The 7,096-nt window shown below is 37.6% G+C and overlaps 1 pseudogene; it reads right to left on the minus strand.

Annotated features, from left to right (window-relative positions):
- Positions 1-499: 499 nt before the first annotated feature.
- Positions 500-6,430, minus strand: LOC109212239 (annotated as a pseudogene).
- Between the last annotated feature and the right edge of the window lie 666 nt (positions 6,431-7,096).

Raw genomic sequence — 7,096 nt, forward strand, 5'->3', positions numbered from 1 at the left:
CTGCAAACAAATATTGTATCTCTACTAGATCTGATGTGTAACAAGTTAGAGAAGAAAGAGAGAACTACAGTGGTGAGGCATTGTACCAAAAAGAAACGAGTGATATAGGAACTGAGCGATCGGTGTAGATCACACCATTCACTGTGTACTCGAGAAACCCATTCACTGAAAGAGAACTCCCTTGCAACCTAAGGGGACTGGACTAGGATTCACATTGAATCCGAACCAGTATAAAAATTCCGGTATTTTTAATTCCTGTATTTAATTTCTGCATCTTAAATTTTGTCCTTACTGTTATCAAGTTATTACATCTAGTCAACTAATTTGAAAACTAGTCAACTGATAGCGATTAATATTTAAAAATAAACAATTCACCCCGTCTTATACTTTCAATATATCATGAGTTGCACTTGGAATTAAGGATACATTCAGGAAAGGAGCCAAAACTTTAAATTAGACATGGTCTTATTTTCAAGGATACCAAAGGATATATACTACAGATACAAATGTCCTATGTTGCCCTTTGACAGTACGTGATGATTCATCCAAATGCTTTTGGCTCGATTCATATGTTTTTTTTTCTTTTAATCTTTGTACTAAGTTTGCATCCATTCACAAAAGAAATAATGTTACTTACTAAATTACTGGTAATATACTTACCTAAAATCTTAACTTTATTCCTACTGTGGAATAGGGACAGCTACCAGAGGTTGAGCTTTTGCCAAGGTAATACCAAATTTTTCCTCCATGTCCAAATCTGTAGGTTCAATTCCACCTTGTAGCTTCCAGTTAAACGTATTTAGCAATGAACCTAGTGCAACTGGAACCATCCTGATAGCCAAAGGCAATCCAGGGCAAATTCTCCGACCAGCACCAAATGGTATGAGCTCAAAATCCCGACCTCGAACATCTATTTCCGACTCCCAAAACCTCTCTGTCTTAAAGTCCAACGGATTTTCCCATAGGCTAGAGTCGCGCCCAATTGCCCACACATTCACAAGAACTTGCGAGTCTTTTGGGACAATATAGCCACAAAGCTCAACATCATCCTCCACTTTGCGCAGAATTAAGAAAGGAGCCGGAGGGTGTATTCTTAAGGTTTCCTTCAGGATGCATCGCAAGTAAGGTAGCTGTGCAACATCAGCTTCATCTACTAGTTTGCCTCTACCAATTACTTGTGCAAGTTCTTCTTGTGCTTTATCCAAAGTATGTGGATTCTTGAGTAATTCTGCCATTGCCCACTCCAATGTATTTGATGTAGTATCAGTTCCTGCTGCAAACAAGTCCTGTAAAACTTACTACTGTAAGATCCTATGATGTAGATGCCATATATAATCTAGTAAAAGGTTACATAGCATATGTTGCTTTCAATTGGACAAACTGAAATGTGGTCACGTACAAAAAGGGGACGAAATACTGTTGATAAGGCGGGGCGGTGTTGCCACAAGCATTTAATGATATAATAAAATTCAATAAATTAAAAGTGTGCTTTATCTATAGTTTAAATTTTTAAATGAGGTGGACACACAAGTCTACCTTGCATCGAGACAACATGTTGTGAGTTCAAATCATACTAATTATGGAAAATCAGACTAGGTAATAAACTAACCAGACACAAATGCTCGATGTGATTCCTGTCAAGCTCTTCTGGGCTAATGTTGAGAAGGGCATCTAAAACATCAACATTTGCATTGTTTCTCAGTTTCCTTTTCTTTAGCCGCTCATCAATCAAACCACCCATAAGGTCAAGAACCTTAGTAAAATGATCGGTCATGCGCCGCCTTATACGTTGTGGATCAATTTTCTCAAGAAAAGGGAAATAGTCCACCAAATTGGGTTTACCAATCTCGACCATAATGCCCCATACCAAGTCCTTAAATTCCTTAGCAGAATCAGAAAATGGGTCAGTCAAATCTTTAGAGAAAATGGTGTTTGACAGCAAATTCAAGGAAGTTCTAAAAGCTGCTCTGCAAATATCCACTGCTTCACCATTGTTGGCACTCTTGTGACAAAAATCCATTAGCTCCTGGATCTTTCTAGTTCTGATATGCTCACTAACATCAAGCTTGTTACCTGAGAATACATGTGATAAAATTAGGGGTGATAAATGGGCGGGTTTAGGGCTGTGCATAATTTGGTAAATACCAAATTACCATACCGAAACCGAAAATTTTGGTATTTGATATTCGATATTTTGATATTCGGTATGGTATTTGGTTTAAGTTTTAAAAAATATTGGTATTAGGTATGCTATTAGGTATTTTAATATGAAATAACGATATCGTACCGAAATATATATTATATTACACAATACACATATTATTAATTATAACATAAATATAAAAATCTAAAATTTTACCTTCCTTTATTCTCTAAGTTCATCAATTAACTCTAAGCAAGTAATAAAATATTTTTAATGATAAAATTTATTCTTTTATGTATAGTTTTTCTCTCTTTGGTTGATATTTGCTAGTTTTTGGATAAAACTTTTGTCAACAAACATTTTTAATTTTGTACTTTTGAGTACTTTAATTAAGAATATTATAATCTATGACTCTATGCACTAGTTAGTATTCATACCGAATAAACCGAAGTTACCTTAACCGAATAAACCGAAACCGAAAGGAAAAAAACCCAACCATACCGAATTTAATTAGGTATGGTATTGGTATAGCATTTTAAGAAACCGAATACCGAAAATACCGAACCAAAATATTTAAATACCGTACCGTACCGACCGACGAACACCCCTAGGCGGGTTGGACTGAATTTGGGTTGGTCAAGATGGGTTAGGTAAATAAATGGGTCATTGTCCAACCCAGCCCAAAGTGTACTTGGGCTAAGATGGGCTAGGTCAAGATGGGCTAAACAATGGGTCATAACCCAACCCGCCCAACTTGACCCATATTTTAGAACCATGCTCATCTTGCATTAAAAAAACCTTTTACCTTAAAATGTGTAAGTTGAAAAATATTTTGCGGGTGAGGGTGGGGTGGGGCGGGGTTTGGGGTGGGTAGGTGGTGCAGAAAAATAAAAAAACGGAAATATGAAAATTATAAAAAAGTAAATTTTTTTTTGAGGGGGGTTTTGCTCCCGGGGGGGGGGGTAGGGGGGTAGGTAGGGTAGGGGTGGTGCAGAAAACAAAAAACAGAAAATTGAAAATCCAAAAAAAAAGTAAAATTTTCTTAGATGGATTGCGGAAGGGGGGGGGGATGGAGCCGGGGGTGGGTGGTGCAGAAAAACAAAAGAACAAAAAATTGAAACTACCAAAAAAAAAAAAGTAAAATTGGGGCAACTAAGTAAATTTCTAGATAAGTTGGGTTGAGATCACTTTGTTTTGGGGGAAGTGCACAGTTAGCCACTAATAAGACATGTATTTACTTTTAAGCCACCGTTTAAAATGTCTTTATTCTTTAGCCACTGCTTTAATAAACTTTTTCCCGCCCGAACGAAAATACCCTTCTGCTCATAAAGTTCAGGACCAAGTGTCCTTAACTTATGAGCTTGTTACTGTAAGTTCAGGACTAGCTGTCCTTAATTTATAAGTCTAAGATTAGGACTACCTGTCCTTAACTTTTGAACTTGTAACTCTAAGATCAGGACTACATGTCCTTAACTTTTGAGCTTGGAACTCGAAGTTCAGGACTACCTGTCCTTAATTTCTGTGCTTGTAACTCTAAGTTAAGGACTACCTGTCCTTAATTTCTGTGCTTGTTACTCTAAGTTAAGGACCAAGTGTCCTTAATTTTTGAACTTCCAACTCTAAGTTCAGGACCAAGTGTCCTTAACTTATGAGCTTGTTACTGTAAGTTCAGGACTAGCTGTCCTTAACTTTTGAACTTAGAACACGAAATTTAGGACTACCTGTCCTTAATCTCTGTGCTTGTAACTCTAAGTTAAGGACTACCTGTCCTTAACTTCTGTGCTTGTAACTCTAAGTTAAAGACCAAATGTCCTTAATTTTTGAACTTCCAACTCTAAGTTCAGGACCAACTCTATTTTACTTTTAAAAGAAACGTAGATTTAAATGGTTGCACAACCCTACATGAAAGTTAATTAATAAAGGGTTTAATGTCGTTCTTTTGGGCTGATGTATTATTGTAGAATTACATAAGAAGGATGTATAAAGGGTGAGAGAAAGAACGAGAAACCTGCAACATCTTGCTAACATTACTAGCACCAAACACCTTGTGAACAATGGCAAATTTGTGGGGATCATCAGGAGGAAAGTAAGGAGCAAAGATACAGTCTTTGGCATAACAACGCCTTAATAATTTGCTGGAAGCACAAGGAGAAATTAATATGCATTTCCGTTTGGGAAGGAAAAGAGATAGAAGAAAGGGTAACACCGTCTTTTCATATTAATTTTAATAGACTAGTGGCTACTTTTGCTCAGCATTAAAAATGCTGGATAAAAAGTAAATATCACTTTAAAAAGTGGCTACCCACGCAATTTTTACCTTTGTTTTGGGTGAGTTTCATACGTTGTATTTGGGCTGCTTAATCGGTTAGAATGGGCTATAAAAGATAATGAGTTAACTTGGGCTCAGCCCAAATTGACCCATGAGCTAAAATATTTTTAGCCCAAACATGGTATAGCCAGTTTTCACACTAGTCAATGAAAAATAGCCAGCGTTTATCAAGTCAATGAAAAATAGCCACTATTTTGCTGCAACAGGGACCGGTCCAGTATAATATACGGGAGTTCTGGTGCATTTGTGTACGAACTCCAGCATATTATGCTGGACCGGTATACTTTGCTAACTCCTGTAAAATTTGCGGGAGACTGGAGCACCAGTGCTCCAAACTCCAGTATATTATACTGGACAATTATACTTGCTGGATCCCATAAAATTTGCGGGAGTTCCAGCATAATTATGCTTGAACTCCCGTAAAATTTACGGGAGTTCAAGCATACTTATGCTGGAACTCCCGTAAAATTTGCGGGCGTATTTTTCCGGATTTTGAACAGTGTTTTCGCTCAGATTTAAAGTGGCTAAATTTCGATGACTTTTGAAACTTGGCTATTTTTCAACGACCAGTGGTAAATCTGGCTATATTTGAATTTCTCCCCATTAATCTCTGGGCGAGTTAGGCGGATTGGATGGGTTTGGGCTCAAATCGCCACCCCTAAATAAAATCAATCAACTTTTAGTAAAACACTCAACCAACTCGAAATAGTACGGGTTGGGTGGGTTATGACACGCTTTCTGGATCATGTTGAACAGATTAGGTTATGATATGTTAAGCTAAATTAGCCAGTGGATGTATATATATGTGCAATCCATGTATAATATGTGTAATTTATGCATACTAGCTAGAAAAAGTAAACAATGCGTTCGACTAGCTATTTATATGATGATCCTTTTTTATTCATCTTGGCCCAACCTGTTTGACACAAACTAACTTTGAGCAAATCGGGACATCATAGCCATTCTCAGGGATGCTATTTAGAGATTAGCCAGTACTTATTTTGTCCTGTAAATTTAAACTAAAATCTTAACTTCGAGACAATTTAAGGATATTTTATCCTGAAAAATTGAACTGAAAAACTGAAATTCAGAATACACTGGTTAATTCCTAAATATCAGCCATTTAAGATGGCTATATGGTATCATTTGTACGGACATGACTCTTTTATCAAGTTGACCCGCCCAAGTTTGACTCAACCCGTCTGTTTTGCAGCCAGGGACCAATGTAGTGTTGAACCAACGGGTTCAACTGAACCCATAGTTCTCGACGCGGGGTAAAATTTATATGGAAAAAATTATTAAATTTGTAAAAATAGCTATGAACCCATAACTTTAAAAATATAATGGATTCAATGCTGAAAACCTTGTTGAACCCATAAGATTAAATCCTGGATCCGTCTCTCTTTGCAACCATTACCTGAGAAGATGTTAAGAGTTCATAATCTTGCGAAGAGTTCTCCAGCGAGAGTCATTGACAGGTAACCAAATAACAGAAAAATCATAGTGATTGCAGGCACGGAGAGCGTCAGGAATACACCTATTGGAAAAGGTCAAATCTTGTTTTTGCATGACTTCTCTAGCCAAGACTCATGAGGAAATGACCACTGTGTTTATTTGGCCAAACTTGAGATTCATAAATGGACCATGAGCTTTTGCGAGTTGAGTAAGTGATTTGTGAGGTTGGTCACCAAGCAAATGAAGGTTTCCAATAATAGGCAAAGGAAATGGACCTGGTGCATGTTTTTTAGAGCTTTTGGTTCTTCCAAGTGACATGAATCCACGCACCAAAATCCAGGCGAATGATAGTCCAAGCAAAATGGATACATAGTACTCCATTTTTCTTTCTTCTTATAATTTCTTGGCTTACGAACTAGAGATTTGGAGCTGCTTATCTTGGTTTATACTGGAGTCTTTGAGGGCAATGGTTTCATTTTTTCTATATCTGTATACTATATAAGTTTAAGAAGAAAGGTTTGGAAAAAGCTATATGCATATTCCTTGTCTGCTTTGCTACGTATGAATTATTAGTGCAAGTGTACATGATATAAACGTGTGATGGATGGATGCAATTCACGCAGACATCTTGTCGAGTCGTTAAAAGGCCGAAATTTCTGGTAGGAAGTGTTTTCCTCTTAAATGAATTTTGTATGATCGTGATTTTGTATTAGTCGGGTTAGTGGATTCTAAATATCAAATGACTATACAAAAAAAAAAGTTGATGCACAAACACTACTAGAATTCCGGAAAAAAGCAACCAGCAAAAGCGACCAACGTTGGTCGCTTATTGGCCACGCGTACAAGTCAACTCCGAACTTCCCGAAATTTAATTCCGACCACGCGTACAAGTCATAATGCCTGAATTAAAGCTGCTCATGGCCTCGAACTGCTGAACGGCACGCTAGGGCTCAAAACGACCGGTCGGGTCGTTACATCCTCTCCTACTTAAACATACGTTCGTCCTCGAACGTGCTAGGAACTGTGCTGGGGTTGTCTGGAATCATTGCTTAATACCTCGTGCACCTACCCGTGCTACCACAACTGAGTTGGGCACATCAACTCGATCAAATCTAAAGATAGCCTCTTTCATTTAGGCAAATAAGCCTTGGAGCCCAGTTTCAACACCC

This window comes from Nicotiana attenuata, unplaced genomic scaffold, assembly GCF_001879085.1.
Source record: "Nicotiana attenuata strain UT unplaced genomic scaffold, NIATTr2, whole genome shotgun sequence".
NCBI lineage: Eukaryota > Viridiplantae > Streptophyta > Magnoliopsida > Solanales > Solanaceae > Nicotiana > Nicotiana attenuata.